At 39.7% G+C, this 15,451-nt stretch overlaps 5 non-coding genes across 5 annotated transcripts; all 5 read right to left on the reverse strand.

The window, feature by feature from the left end:
- Nucleotides 1–1,810: 1,810 nt before the first annotated feature.
- On the reverse strand, nucleotides 1,811–1,882 carry trnag-ucc (transfer RNA glycine (anticodon UCC)). Its single transcript has one exon. It is a non-coding gene; the product is annotated as a tRNA-Gly (tRNA).
- A 2,024-nt stretch (nucleotides 1,883–3,906) lies between these two features.
- trnag-ucc (transfer RNA glycine (anticodon UCC)) lies at nucleotides 3,907–3,978 on the reverse strand. The gene has a single exon. It is a non-coding gene; the product is annotated as a tRNA-Gly (tRNA).
- Nucleotides 3,979–5,998: 2,020 nt separating this feature from the next.
- Nucleotides 5,999–6,070, reverse strand: trnag-ucc (transfer RNA glycine (anticodon UCC)). Its single transcript has one exon. It is a non-coding gene; the product is annotated as a tRNA-Gly (tRNA).
- Nucleotides 6,071–8,090: 2,020 nt separating this feature from the next.
- trnag-ucc (transfer RNA glycine (anticodon UCC)) lies at nucleotides 8,091–8,161 on the reverse strand. The gene has a single exon. It is a non-coding gene; the product is annotated as a tRNA-Gly (tRNA).
- Nucleotides 8,162–12,277: 4,116 nt separating this feature from the next.
- Nucleotides 12,278–12,349, reverse strand: trnag-ucc (transfer RNA glycine (anticodon UCC)). The gene has a single exon. It is a non-coding gene; the product is annotated as a tRNA-Gly (tRNA).
- Nucleotides 12,350–15,451: the final 3,102 nt, after the last annotated feature.

Here is a 15,451-nt window from a genome sequence, read left to right on the forward strand (position 1 = left end):
GCTGAGTATTTCCAGCATTTCTTATTATTATTTCAGATTTCCAGCATCTGCAGTCTTTTGCTTTTATTTTACAGTTTAGTAGCGAACTGATCCTTTTTGCTTACTGGGCAGAACTATGCAGTGGAGTGACGCAGAAAACTGTACGAAGAACAATGTTTTTAACGGGCCCACAATTTCGAAGTTTAAGGAGGACAAAATACACAGCAATGTATGCATATACTAAAGAGCTGTAAGTTTCAGGTAGATGTTACCTGAACAGAGGTGAGACAGAGAATACCCAACCCGTCTCACCTTTAGATTCCTGACCAAGATAGACCGACAAGGTACAAACTCAAGTTATGTGACCATGTCAGAGAGTTTATTAGGCTTAACCAAGATGTACAAAGTTAATACTTAACAATGGTAATAGATATTCAGTAACACACAACACCCGTTCTTGTTTCTGTGCTTGCTGCCGCACGGACTTCTCTCCTTCTTCATCCCTTGCTGTGTTTTTTTGACTATATTCTATCTTCTCCTTTTAAGTACCAACGATCTTCTGTTGACCCCTCTCTAAGTGTGCTGACGATGTCCTGTAACACCCTTTCTTTTATCCTTCTTGTGGTGCAAGGATGTTACCATATTAGTTTTGAATTGTTCCAAGTGTCCTAATTGGTCCAGGTTGACATCATTGTTTGACACTAGTTAGTTAATGGTTGAATCTACACACAGTACAGATGTTTCCCGATTCTTTCTATTTTAGCAAGGATCCTAAAGGTTACATTCTTGCTGATACCAGACATTTTTTTCTTTAATTCTGCCTTTATCTCATCTCTCTCCATGCAAGGAGTGCTGGTGACTCTCCCATTGTTCTCACAAAAAGGTTTAAACAAAGTATAGCCTTGAAAACACATTTCATAATAAAGCAAGCAACAGATCAAACAGACTTCAATATATTGATGTACAAAGCATATCATTAATCCTATTATTTTAGCTGTCCTTATTTGTCACAAACGTAAAATATGTCACGGTCCATCGCGCCCACTTTGTGGATTCTCCTCCAGCTACATGACTTGCCTTTTTTTTTCCTATGGCTACGTGCATCTTCCACACTGACACATCTCTCAACATGACATTTTAACATAGTTCAGAGAAGATGACCGTCATGCTTCACAATCCAACCTTAACATTGCAGTTCTTGCATAAATGTAAGCCATGAAAATACTCTAAACTTTATACAGCTGTGAGCAGTGTTCAGGTGATACAGAAAATCTGGTGCGTTGGGCAGAGACAATCAGTTAATCTATCAAAGTCTCTTGAAGTTATGCTCCTATCTATACTACTTACAACACAACTATTCTTATGCTATTGAAAAGCTTGGATAGATGGCTCTGGATTGTGTTATCTAAGTAGGTGGTTGTTCTCCTTCCAGCAATGTGGATTGAGGGGAGATCTGATGCAGGTGTAGATAAGTTAGACAAGGATAACCCATTCCCATTAGTTGATGGTACAAGGACTAGGAGACACAGATTGATGGTTTTGGGAAAGAGATGCCGGGAAATGTGAGGAAGCACTTTTTGCTTTACCTGCGACATTGCAACTGCAATGTCTGTCCACAAGTGTGGTGGAAACAGAGACAATCAATGATTTCAATAGGAAATTGGAGAAACACTTGAAGGAAACAAACTTGCTCCAGGGTGACGCCAATCAAGCGGGAGAATGAATCTGATTGGATGATAAGAATATTTTATCAATTTCAACTCTGTCAAAGCTTTGACATTTTTTTCGTTTGTAAAGTACTGCAACATGAAGTAAACCTGCAATTTAAGGTTGCGATGGCCGGAAATCGAACCCAGGTCAACTGCTTGGAAGGCAGCTATGCTCACCACTATACCACCATCGCTTACTGTACTGCGCTGGTCCAGCGTTTTGATTAATAGAATGCTGTACAATGGTTTCAACTTGCACCTGAGCAACACGATGATGTGAACAGAAACAAAATACTGTGAATGCTGGAAATCTGAATTAAAATCAGAAAGTGCTGCAAATATTCTGATCAATGGTCACTCACCTGAAACGTTAACTCTGCTTCTCTCTCCACAGATGCTGCCAGACCTGCTGAGTATTTCCAGCATTTCTTATTATTATTTCAGATTTCCAGCATCTGCAGTCTTTTGCTTTTATTTTACAGTTTAGTAGCGAACTGATCCTTTTTGCTTACTGGGCAGAACTATGCAGTGGAGTGACGCAGAAAACTGTACGAAGAACAATGTTTTTAACGGGCCCACAATTTCGAAGTTTAAGGAGGACAAAATACACAGCAATGTATGCATATACTAAAGAGCTGTAAGTTTCAGGTAGATGTTACCTGAACAGAGGTGAGACAGAGAATACCCAACCCGTCTCACCTTTAGATTCCTGACCAAGATAGACCGACAAGGTACAAACTCAAGTTATGTGACCATGTCAGAGAGTTTATTAGGCTTAACCAAGATGTACAAAGTTAATACTTAACAATGGTAATAGATATTCAGTAACACACAACACCCGTTCTTGTTTCTGTGCTTGCTGCCGCACGGACTTCTCTCCTTCTTCATCCCTTGCTGTGTTTTTTTGACTATATTCTATCTTCTCCTTTTAAGTACCAACGATCTTCTGTTGACCCCTCTCTAAGTGTGCTGATGATGTCCTGTAACACCCTTTCTTTTATCCTTCTTGTGGTGCAAGGATGTTACCATATTAGTTTTGAATTGTTCCAAGTGTCCTAATTGGTCCAGGTTGACATCATTGTTTGACACTAGTTAGTTAATGGTTGAATCTACACACAGTACAGATGTTTCCCGATTCTTTCTATTTTAGCAAGGATCCTGAAGGTTACATTCTTGCTGATCCCAGACATTTTTTTCTTTAATTCTGCCTTTATCTCATCTCTCTCCATGCAAGGAGTGCTGGTGACTCTCCCATTGTTCTCACAAAAAGGTTTAAACAAAGTATAGCCTTGAGAACACATTTCATAATAAAGCAAGCAACAGATCAAACAGACTTCAATATATTGATGTACAAAGCATATCATTAATCCTATTATTTTAGCTGTCCTTATTTGTCACAAACGTAAAATATGTCACGGTCCATCGCGCCCACTTTGTGGATTCTCCTCCAGCTACATGACTTGCCTTTTTTTTTCCTATGGCTACGTGCATCTTCCACACTGACACATCTCTCAACATGATATTTTAACATAGTTCAGAGAAGATGACCGTCATGCTTCACAATCCAACCTTAACATTGCAGTTCTTGCATAAATGTAAGCCATGAAAATACTCTAAACTTTATACAGCTGTGAGCAGTGTTCAGGTGATACAGAAAATCTGGTGCGTTGGGCAGAGACAATCAGTTAATCTATCAAAGTCTCTTGAAGTTATGCTCCTATCTATACTACTTACAACACAACTATTCTTATGCTATTGAAAAGCTTCGATAGATGGCTCTGGATTGTGTTATCCAAGTAGGTGGTTGTTCTCCTTCCAGCAATGTGGATTGAGGGGAGATCTGATGCAGGTGTAGGTAAGTTAGACAAGGATAACCCGTTCCCATTAGTTGATGGTACAAGGACTAGGAGACACAGATTGATGGTTTTGGGAAAGAGATGCCGGGAAATGTGAGGAAGCACTTTTTGCTTTACCTGCTACATTGCAACTGCAATGTCTGTCCACAAGTGTGGTGGAAGCAGAGACAATCAATGATTTCAATAGGAAATTGGAGAAACACTTGAAGGAAGCAAACTTGCTCCAGGGTGACGCCAATCAAGCGGCAGAATGAATCTGATTGGATGATAAGAATATTTTATCAATTTCAATTCTGTCAAAGCTTTGACATTTTTTTCGTTTGTAAAATACTGCAACATAAAGTAAACCTTCAATTTAAGGTTGCGATGGCCGGGAATTGAACCCAGGTCAACTGCTTGGAAGGCAGCTATGCTCACCACTATACCACCATCGCTTACTGTACTGTGCTGGTCCAGCGTTTTGATTAATAGAATGCTGTACAATGGTTTCAACTTGCACCTGAGCAACACGATTATGTTAACAGAAACACAATACTGTGAATGCTGGAAATCTGAATTAAAATCAGAAAGTGCTGCAAATATTCTGATCAATGGTCACTCACCTGAAACGTTAACTCTGCTTCTCTCTCCACAGATGCTGCCAGACCTGCTGAGTATTACCAGCATTTCTTATTATTTCAGATTTCCAGCATCTGCAGTATTTTGCTTTTATTTTAGAGTTTAGTAGCGAACTGATCCTTTTTGCTTACTGGGCAGAACTATGCAGTGGAGTGACACAGAAAACTGTACGAAGAACAATGTTTTTAACGGGCCCACAATTTCGAAGTTTAAGGAGGACAAAATACACAGCAATGTATGCATATAGTAAAGAGCTGTAAGTTTCAGGTAGATGTTACCTGAACAGAGGTGAGACAGAGAATACCCAACCCGTCTCACCTTTAGATTCCTGACCAAGATAGACCGACAAGGTACAAACTCAAGTTATGTGACCATGTCAGAGAGTTTATTAGGCTTAACCAAGATGTACAAAGTTAATACTTAACAATGGTAATAGATATTCAGTAACACACAACACCCGTTCTTGTTTCTGTGCCTGCTGCCGCACGGACTTCTCTCCTTCTTCATCCCTTGCTGTGTTTTTTTGACTATATTCTATCTTCTCCTTTTAAGTACCAACGATCTTCTGTTGACCCCTCTCTAAGTGTGCTGACGATGTCCTGTAACACCCTTTCTTTTATCCTTCTTGTGGTGCAAGGATGTTACCATATTAGTTTTGAATTGTTCCAAGTGTCCTAATTGGTCCAGGTTGACATCATTGTTTGACACTAGTTAGTTAATGGTTGAATCTACACACAGTACAGATGTTTCCCGATTCTTTCTATTTTAGCAAGGATCCTAAAGGTTACATTCTTGCTGATCCCAGACATTTTTTCTTTAATTCTGCCTTTATCTCATCTCTCTCCATGCAAGGAGTGCTGGTGACTCTCCCATTGTTCTCACAAAAAGGTTTAAACAAAGTATAGCCTTGAAAACACGTTTCATAATAAAGCAAGCAACAGATCAAACAGACTTCAATATATTGATGTACAAAGCATATCATTAATCCTATTACTTTAGCTGTCCTTATTTGTCACAAACGTAAAATATGTCACGGTCCATCGCGCCCACTTTGTGGATTCTCCTCCAGCTACAAGACTTGCCTTTTTTTTTCCTATGGCTACGTGCATCTTCCACACTGACACATCTCTCAACATGACATTTTAACATAGTTCAGAGAAGACGACCGTCATGCTTCACAATCCAACCTTAACATTGCAGTTCTTGCATAAATGTAAGCCATGAAAATACTCTAAACTTTATACAGCTGTGAGCAGTGTTCAGGTGATACAGAAAATCTGGTGCGTTGGGCAGAGACAATCAGTTAATCTATCAAAGTCTCTTGAAGTTATGCTCCTATCTATACTACTTACAACACAACTATTCTTATGCTGTTGAAAAGCTTGGATAGATGGCTCTGGATTGTCTTATCTAAGTCGGTGGTTGTTCTCCTTCCAGCAATGTGGATTGAGGGGAGATCTGATGCAGGTGTAGGTAAGTTAGACAAGGATAACCCGTTCCCATTAGTTGATGGTACAAGGACTAGGAGACACAGATTGATGGTTTTGGGAAAGAGATGCCGGGAAATGTGAGGAAGCACTTTTTGCTTTACCTGCTACATTGCAACTGCAATGTCTGTCCACAAGTGTGGTGGAAGCAGAGACAATCAATGATTTCAATAGGAAATTGGAGAAACACTTGAAGGAAACAAACTTGCTCCAGGGTGACGCCAATCAAGCGGCAGAATGAATCTGATTGGATGATAAGAATATTTTATCAATTTCAATTCTGTCAAAGCTTTGACATTTTTTTCGTTTGTAAAATACTGCAACATAAAGTAAACCTGCAATTTAAGGTTGCGATGGCCGGGAATTGAACCCAGGTCAACTGCTTGGAAGGCAGCTATGCTCACCACTATACCACCATTGCTTACTGTACTGTGCTGGTCCAGCGTTTTGATTAATAGAATGCTGTACAATGGTTTCAACTTGCACCTGAGCAACACGATTATGTTAACAGAAACACAATACTGTGAATGCTGGAAATCTGAATTAAAATCAGAAAGTGCTGCAAATATTCTGATCAATGGTCACTCACCTGAAACGTTAACTCTGCTTCTCTCTCCACAGATGCTGCCAGACCTGCTGAGTATTACCAGCATTTCTTATTATTTCAGATTTCCAGCATCTGCAGTATTTTGCTTTTATTTTAGAGTTTAGTAGCGAACTGATCCTTTTTGCTTACTGGGCAGAACTATGCAGTGGAGTGACACAGAAAACTGTACGAAGAACAATGTTTTTAACGGGCCCACAATTTCGAAGTTTAAGGAGGACAAAATACACAGCAATGTATGCATATAGTAAAGAGCTGTAAGTTTCAGGTAGATGTTACCTGAACAGAGGTGAGACAGAGAATACCCAACCCGTCTCACCTTTAGATTCCTGACCAAGATAGACCGACAAGGTACAAACTCAAGTTATGTGACCATGTCAGAGAGTTTATTAGGCTTAACCAAGATGTACAAAGTTAATACTTAACAATGGTAATAGATATTCAGTAACACACAACACCCGTTCTTGTTTCTGTGCCTGCTGCCGCACGGACTTCTCTCCTTCTTCATCCCTTGCTGTGTTTTTTTGACTATATTCTATCTTCTCCTTTTAAGTACCAACGATCTTCTGTTGACCCCTCTCTAAGTGTGCTGACGATGTCCTGTAACACCCTTTCTTTTATCCTTCTTGTGGTGCAAGGATGTTACCATATTAGTTTTGAATTGTTCCAAGTGTCCTAATTGGTCCAGGTTGACATCATTGTTTGACACTAGTTAGTTAATGGTTGAATCTACACACAGTACAGATGTTTCCCGATTCTTTCTATTTTAGCAAGGATCCTAAAGGTTACATTCTTGCTGATCCCAGACATTTTTTCTTTAATTCTGCCTTTATCTCATCTCTCTCCATGCAAGGAGTGCTGGTGACTCTCCCATTGTTCTCACAAAAAGGTTTAAACAAAGTATAGCCTTGAAAACACGTTTCATAATAAAGCAAGCAACAGATCAAACAGACTTCAATATATTGATGTACAAAGCATATCATTAATCCTATTATTTTAGCTGTCCTTATTTGTCACAAACGTAAAATATGTCACGGTCCATCGCGCCCACTTTGTGGATTCTCCTCCAGCTACAAGACTTGCCTTTTTTTTTCCTATGGCTACGTGCATCTTCCACACTGACACATCTCTCAACATGACATTTTAACATAGTTCAGAGAAGACGACCGTCATGCTTCACAATCCAACCTTAACATTGCAGTTCTTGCATAAATGTAAGCCATGAAAATACTCTAAACTTTATACAGCTGTGAGCAGTGTTCAGGTGATACAGAAAATCTGGTGCGTTGGGCAGAGACAATCAGTTAATCTATCAAAGTCTCTTGAAGTTATGCTCCTATCTATACTACTTACAACACAACTATTCTTATGCTATTGAAAAGCTTCGATAGATGGCTCTGGATTGTGTTATCCAAGTAGGTGGTTGTTCTCCTTCCAGCAATGTGGATTGAGGGGAGATCTGATGCAGGTGTAGGTAAGTTAGACAAGGATAACCCGTTCCCATTAGTTGATGGTACAAGGACTAGGAGACACAGATTGATGGTTTTGGGAAAGAGATGCCGGGAAATGTGAGGAAGCACTTTTTGCTTTACCTGCTACATTGCAACTGCAATGTCTGTCCACAAGTGTGGTGGAAGCAGAGACAATCAATGATTTCAATAGGAAATTGGAGAAACACTTGAAGGAAGCAAACTTGCTCCAGGGTGACGCCAATCAAGCGGCAGAATGAATCTGATTGGATGATAAGAATATTTTATCAATTTCAATTCTGTCAAAGCTTTGACATTTTTTTCGTTTGTAAAATACTGCAACATAAAGTAAACCTGCAATTTAAGGTTGCGATGGCCGGGATTGAACCCAGGTCAACTGCTTGGAAGGCAGCTATGCTCACCACTATACCACCATCGCTTACTGTACTGTGCTAGTCCAGCGTTTTGATTAATAGAATGCTGTACAATGGTTTCAACTTGCACCTGAGCAACACGATTATGTTCACAGAAACACAATACTGTGAATGCTGGAAATCTGAATTAAAATCAGAAAGTGCTGCAAATATTCTGATCAATGGTCACTCACCTGAAACGTTAACTCTGCTTCTCTCTCCACAGATGCTGCCAGACCTGCTGAGTATTACCAGCATTTCTTATTATTTCAGATTTCCAGCATCTGCAGTATTTTGCTTTTATTTTACAGTTTAGTAGCGAACTGATCCTTTTTGCTTACTGGGCAGAACTATGCAGTGGAGTGACACAGAAAACTGTACGAAGAACAATGTTTTTAACGGGCCCACAATTTCGAAGTTTAAGGAGGACAAAATACACAGCAATGTATGCATATAGTAAAGAGCTGTAAGTTTCAGGTAGATGTTACCTGAGCAGAGGTGAGACAGAGAATACCCAACCCGTCTCACCTTTAGATTCCTGACCAAGATAGACCGACAAGGTACAAACTCAAGTTATGTGACCATGTCAGAGAGTTTATTAGGCTTAACCAAGATGTACAAAGTTAATACTTAACAATGGTAATAGATATTCAGTAACACACAACACCCGTTCTTGTTTCTGTGCTTGCTGCCGCACGGACTTCTCTCCTTCTTCATCCCTTGCTGTGTTTTTTTGACTATATTCTATCTTCTCCTTTTAAGTACCAACGATCTTCTGTTGACCCCTCTCTAAGTGTGCTGACGATGTCCTGTAACACCCTTTCTTTTATCCTTCTTGTGGTGCAAGGATGTTACCATATTAGTTTTGAATTGTTCCAAGTGTCCTAATTGGTCCAGGTTGACATCATTGTTTGACACTAGTTAGTTAATGGTTGAATCTACACACAGTACAGATGTTTCCCGATTCTTTCTATTTTAGCAAGGATCCTAAAGGTTACATTCTTGCTGATCCCAGACATTTTTTTCTTTAATTCTGCCTTTATCTCATCTCTCTCCATGCAAGGAGTGCTGGTGACTCTCCCATTGTTCTCACAAAAAGGTTTAAACAAAGTATAGCCTTGAAAACACGTTTCATAATAAAGCAAGCAACAGATCAAACAGACTTCAATATATTGATGTACAAAGCATATCATTAATCCTATTATTTTAGCTGTCCTTATTTGTCACAAACGTAAAATATGTCACGGTCCATCGCGCCCACTTTGTGGATTCTCCTCCAGCTACAAGACATGCCTTTTTTTTTCCTATGGCTACGTGCATCTTCCACACTGACACATCTCTCAACATGACATTTTAACATAGTTCAGAGAAGACGACCGTCATGCTTCACAATCCAACCTTAACATTGCAGTTCTTGCATAAATGTAAGCCATGAAAATACTCTAAACTTTATACAGCTGTGAGCAGTGTTCAGGTGATACAGAAAATCTGGTGCGTTGGGCAGAGACAATCAGTTAATCTATCAAAGTCTCTTGAAGTTATGCTCCTATCTATACTACTTACAACACAACTATTCTTATGCTATTGAAAAGCTTGGATAGATGGCTCTGGATTGTGTTATTTGAGTAGGTGGTTGTTCTCCTTCCAGCAATGTGGATTGAGGGGAGATCTGATGCAGGTGTAGGTAAGTTAGACAAGGATAACCCGTTCCCATTAGTTGATGGTACAAGGACTAGGAGACACAGATTGATGGTTTTGGGAAAGAGATGCCGGGAAATGTGAGGAAGCACTTTTTGCTTTACCTGCTGCATTGCAACTGCAATGTCTGTCCACAAGTGTGGTGGAAGCAGAGACAATCAATGATTTCAATAGGAAATTGGAGAAACACTTGAAGGAAACAAACTTGCTCCAGGGTGACGCCAATCAAGTGGGAGAATGAATCTGATTGGATGATAAGAATATTTTATCAATTTCAATTCTGTCAAAGCTTTGAAATTTTTTTCGTTTGTAAAATACTGCAACATAAAGGAAAGCTGCAACTTCAGGCTGCGATAGCCTGGAATGAAACCCAGGTCAACTGCTTGGAAGGCAGCTATGCTCACCACTATACCACCATCGCTTACTGTACTGTGCTGGTCCAGCGTTTTGATTAATAGAATGCTGTACAATGGTTTCAACTTGCACCTGAGCAACACGATTATGTTAACAGAAACACAATACTGTGAATGCTGGAAATCTGAAATAAAATCAGAAAGTGCTGCAAATATTCTGATCAATGGTCACTCACCTGAAACGTTAACTCTGCTTCTCTCTCCACAGATGCTGCCAGACCTGCTGAGTATTTCCAGCATTTCTTATTATTATTTCAGATTTCCAGCATCTGCAGTATTTTGCTTTTATTTTAGAGTTCAGTAGCGAACTGATCCTTTTGGCTTACTGGGCAGAACTATGCAGTGGAGTGACGCAGAAAACTGTACGAAGAACAATGTTTTTAACGGGCCCACAATTTCGAAGTTTAAGGAGGACAAAATACACAGCAATGTATGCATATAGTAAAGAGCTGTAAGTTTCAGGTAGATGTTACCTGAAAAGAGGTGAGACAGAGAATACCCAACCCGTCTCACCTTTAGATTCCTGACCAAGATAGACCGACAAGGTACAAACTCAAGTTATGTGACCATGTCAGAGAGTTTATTAGGCTTAACCAAGATGTACAAAGTTAATACTTAACAATGGTAATAGATATTCAGTAACACACAACACCCGTTCTTGTTTCTGTGCTTGCTGCCGCACGGACTTCTCTCCTTCTTCATCCCTTGCTGTGTTTTTTGACTATATTCTATCTTCTCCTTTTAAGTACCAACGATCTTCTGTTGACCCCTCTCTAAGTGTGCTGACGATGTCCTGTAACACCCTTTCTTTTATCCTTCTTGTGGTGCAAGGATGTTACCATATTAGTTTTGAATTGTTCCAAGTGTCCTAATTGGTCCAGGTTGACATCATTGTTTGACACTAGTTAGTTAATGGTTGAATCTACACACAGTACAGATGTTTCCCGATTCTTTCTATTTTAGCAAGGATCCTAAAGGTTACATTCTTGCTGATCCCAGACATTTTTTTCTTTAATTCTGCCTTTATCTCATCTCTCTCCATGCAAGGAGTGCTGGTGACTCTCCCATTGTTCTCACAAAAAGGTTTAAACAAAGTATAGCCTTGAAAACACATTTCATAATAAAGCAAGCAACAGATCAAACAGACTTCAATATATTGATGTACAAAGCATATCATTAATCCTATTATTCTAGCTGTCCTTATTTGTCACAAACGTAAAATATGTCACGGTCCATCGCGCCCACTTTGTGGATTCTCCTCCAGCTGCATGACTTGCCTTTTTTTTTCCTATGGCTACGTGCATCTTCCACACTGACACATCTCTCAACATGACATTTTAACATAGTTCAGAGAAGATGACCGTCATGCTTCACAATCCAACCTTAACATTGCAGTTCTTGCATAAATGTAAGCCATGAAAATACTCTAAACTTTATACAGCTGTGAGCAGTGTTCAGGTGATACAGAAAATCTGGTGCGTTGGGCAGAGACAATCAGTTAATCTATCAAAGTCTCTTGAAGCTATGCTCCTATCTATACTACTTACAACACAACTATTCTTATGCTATTGAAAAGCTTGGATAGATGGCTCTGGATTGTGTTATCTAAGTAGGTGGTTGTTCTCCTTCCAGCAATGTGGATTGAGGGGAGATCTGATGCAGGTGTAGGTAAGTTAGACAAGGATAACCCGTTCCCATTAGTTGATGGTACAAGGACTAGGAGACACAGATTGATGGTTTTGGGAAAGAGATGCCGGGAAATGTGAGGAAGCACTTTTTGCTTTACCTGCTACATTGCAACTGCAATGTCTGTCCACAAGTGTGGTGGAAGCAGAGACAATCAATGATTTCAATAGGAAATTGGAGAAACCCTTGAAGGAAACAAACTTGCTCCAGGGTGACGCCAATCAAGCGGGAGAATGAATCTGATTGGATGATAAGAATATTTTATCAACTTCAATTCTGTCAAAGCTTTGACATTTTTTTCGTTTGTAAAATACTGCAACATGAAGTAAACCTTCAATTTAAGTTTGCGATGGCCGGGAATCGAACCGAGGTCAACTGCTTGGAAGGCAGCTATGCTCACCACTATACCACCATCGCTTACGGTACTGTGCTGGTCCAGCGTTTTGATTAATAGAATACTGTACAATGGTTTCAACTTGCACCTGAGCAACACGATTATGTTAACAGAAACACAATACTGTTAATGCTGGAAATCTGAAATAAAATCAGGTTGTGCTGCAAATATTCTGATCAATGGTCACTCACCTGAAACGTTAACTCTGCTTCTCTCTCCACAGATGCTGCCAGACCTGCTGAGTATTTCCAGCATTTCTTATTATTATTTCAGATTTCCAGCATCTGCAGTATTATGCTTTTATTTTAGAGTTTAGTAGCGAACTTATCCTTTTTGCTTACTGGGCAGAACTATGCAGTGGAGTGACGCAGAAAACTGTACGAAGAACAATGTTTTTAACGGGCCCACAATTTCGAAGTTTAAGGAGGACAAAATACACAGCAATGTATGCATATAGTAAAGAGCTGTAAGTTTCAGGTAGATGTTACCTGAACAGAGGTGATACAGAGAATACCCAACCCGTCTCACCTTTAGATTCCTGACCAAGATAGACCGACAAGGTACAAACTCAAGTTATGTGACCATGTCAGAGAGTTTATTAGGCTTAACCAAGATGTACAAAGTTAATACTTAACAATGGTAATAGATATTCAGTAACACACAACACCCGTTCTTGTTTCTGTGCCTGCTGCCGCACGGACTTCTCTCCTTCTTCATCCCTTGCTGTGTTTTTTTGACTATATTCTATCTTCTCCTTTTAAGTACCAACGATCTTCTGTTGACCCCTCTCTAAGTGTGCTGACGATGTCCTGTAACACCCTTTCTTTTATCCTTCTTGTGGTGCAAGGATGTTACCATATTAGTTTTGAATTGTTCCAAGTGTCCTAATTGGTCCAGGTTGACATCATTGTTTGACACTAGTTAGTTAATGGTTGAATCTACACACAGTACAGATGTTTCCCGACTCTTTCTATTTTAGCAAGGATCCTAAAGGTGACATTCTTGCTGATCCCAGACATTTTTTTCTTTAATTCTGCCTTTATCTCATCTCTCTCCATGCAAGGAGTGCTGGTGACTCTCCCATTGTTCTCACAAAAAGGTTTAAACAAAGTATAGCCTAGAAAACACATTTCATAATAAAGCAAGCAACAGATCAAACAGACTTCAATATATTGATGTACAAAGCATATCATTAATCCTATTATTTTAGCTGTCCTTATTTGTCACAAACGTAAAATATGTCACGGTCCATCGCGCACACTTTGTGGATTCTCCTCCAGCTACATGACTTGCCTTTTTTTTCCTATGGCTACGTGCATCTTCCACTCTGACACATCTCTCAACATGGCATTTTAACATAGTTCAGAGAAGATGACCGTCATGCTTCACAATCCAACCTTAACATTGCAGTTCTTGCATAAATGTAAGCCATGAAAATACTCTAACCTTTATACAGCTGTGAGCAGTGTTCAGGTGATACAGAAAATCTGGTGCGTTGGGCAGAGACAATCAGTTAATCTATCAAAGTCTTTTGAAGTTATGCTCCTATCTATACTACTTACAACACAACTATTCTTATGCTATTGAAAAGCTTGGATAGATGGCTCTGGATTGTGTTATCTAAGTAGGTGGTTGTTCTCCTTCCAGCAATGTGGATTGAGGGGAGATCTGATGCAGGTGTAGGTAAGTTAGACAAGGATAACCCGTTCCCATTAGTTGATGGTACAAGGACTAGGAGACACAGATTGATGGTTTTGGGAAAGAGATGCCGGGAAATGTGAGGAAGCACTTTTTGCTTTACCTGCTGCATTGCAACTGCAATGTCTGTCCACAAGTGTGGTGGAAGCAGAGACAATCAATGATTTCAATAGGAAATTGGGGAAACACTTGAAGGAAACAAACTTGCTCCAGGGTGACGCCAATCAAGTGGGAGAATGAATCTGATTGGATGATAAGAATATTTTATCAATTTCAATTCTGTCAAAGCTTTGACATTTTTTTCGTTTGTAAAATACTGCAACATGAAGGAAAGCTGCAACTTCAGGCTGCGATAGCCTGAAATCGAACCCAGGTCAACTGCTTGGAAGGCAGCTATGCTCACCACTATATCACCATCGCTTACTGTACTGTGCTGGTCCAGCGTTTTGATTAATAGAATGCTGTACAATGGTTTCAACTTGCACCTGAGCAACACGATTATGTTAACAGAAACACAATACTGTGAATGCTGGAAATCTGAAATAAAATCAGAAAGTGCTGCAAATATTCTCATCAATGGTCACTCACCTGAAACGTTAACTCTGCTTCTCTCTCCACAGATGCTGCCAGACCTGCTGAGTATTTCCAGCATTTCTTATTATTATTTCAGATTTCCAGCATCTGCAGTATTTTGCTTTTATTTTAGAGTTCAGTAGCGAACTGATCCTTTTTGCTTACTGGGCAGAACTATGCAGTGGAGTGACGCAGAAAACTGTACGAAGAACAATGTTTTTAACGGGCCCACAATTTCGAAGTTTAAGGAGGACAAAATACACAGCAATGTATGCATATAGTAAAGAGCTGTAAGTTTCAGGTAGATGTTACCTGAACAGAGGTGAGACAGAGAATACCCAACCCGTCTCACCTTTAGATTCCTGACCAAGATAGACCGACAAGGTACAAACTCAAGTTATGTGACCATGTCAGAGAGTTTATTAGGCTTAACCAAGATGTACAAAGTTAATACTTAACAATGGTAATAGATATTCAGTAACACACAACACCCGTTCTTGTTTCTGTGCTTGCTGCCGCACGGAGTTCTCTCCTTCTTCATCCCTTGCTGTGTTTTTTGACTATATTCTATCTTCTCCTTTTAAGTACCAACGATCTTCTGTTGACCCCTCTCTAAGTGTGCTGACGATGTCCTGTAACACCCTTTCTTTTATCCTTCTTGTGGTGCAAGGATGTTACCATATTAGTTTTGAATTGTTCCAAGTGTCCTAATTGGTCCAGGTTGACATCATTGTTTGACACTAGTTAGTTAATGGTTGAATCTACACACAGTACAGATGTTTCCCGATTCTTTCTATTTTAGCAAGGATCCTAAAGGTTACATTCTTGCTGATCCCAGACATTTTTTTCTTTAA

The sequence above is a fragment of the Heterodontus francisci genome, unplaced genomic scaffold, assembly GCF_036365525.1.
Source record: "Heterodontus francisci isolate sHetFra1 unplaced genomic scaffold, sHetFra1.hap1 HAP1_SCAFFOLD_1058, whole genome shotgun sequence".
Taxonomy (NCBI): Eukaryota; Metazoa; Chordata; class Chondrichthyes; order Heterodontiformes; family Heterodontidae; genus Heterodontus; species Heterodontus francisci.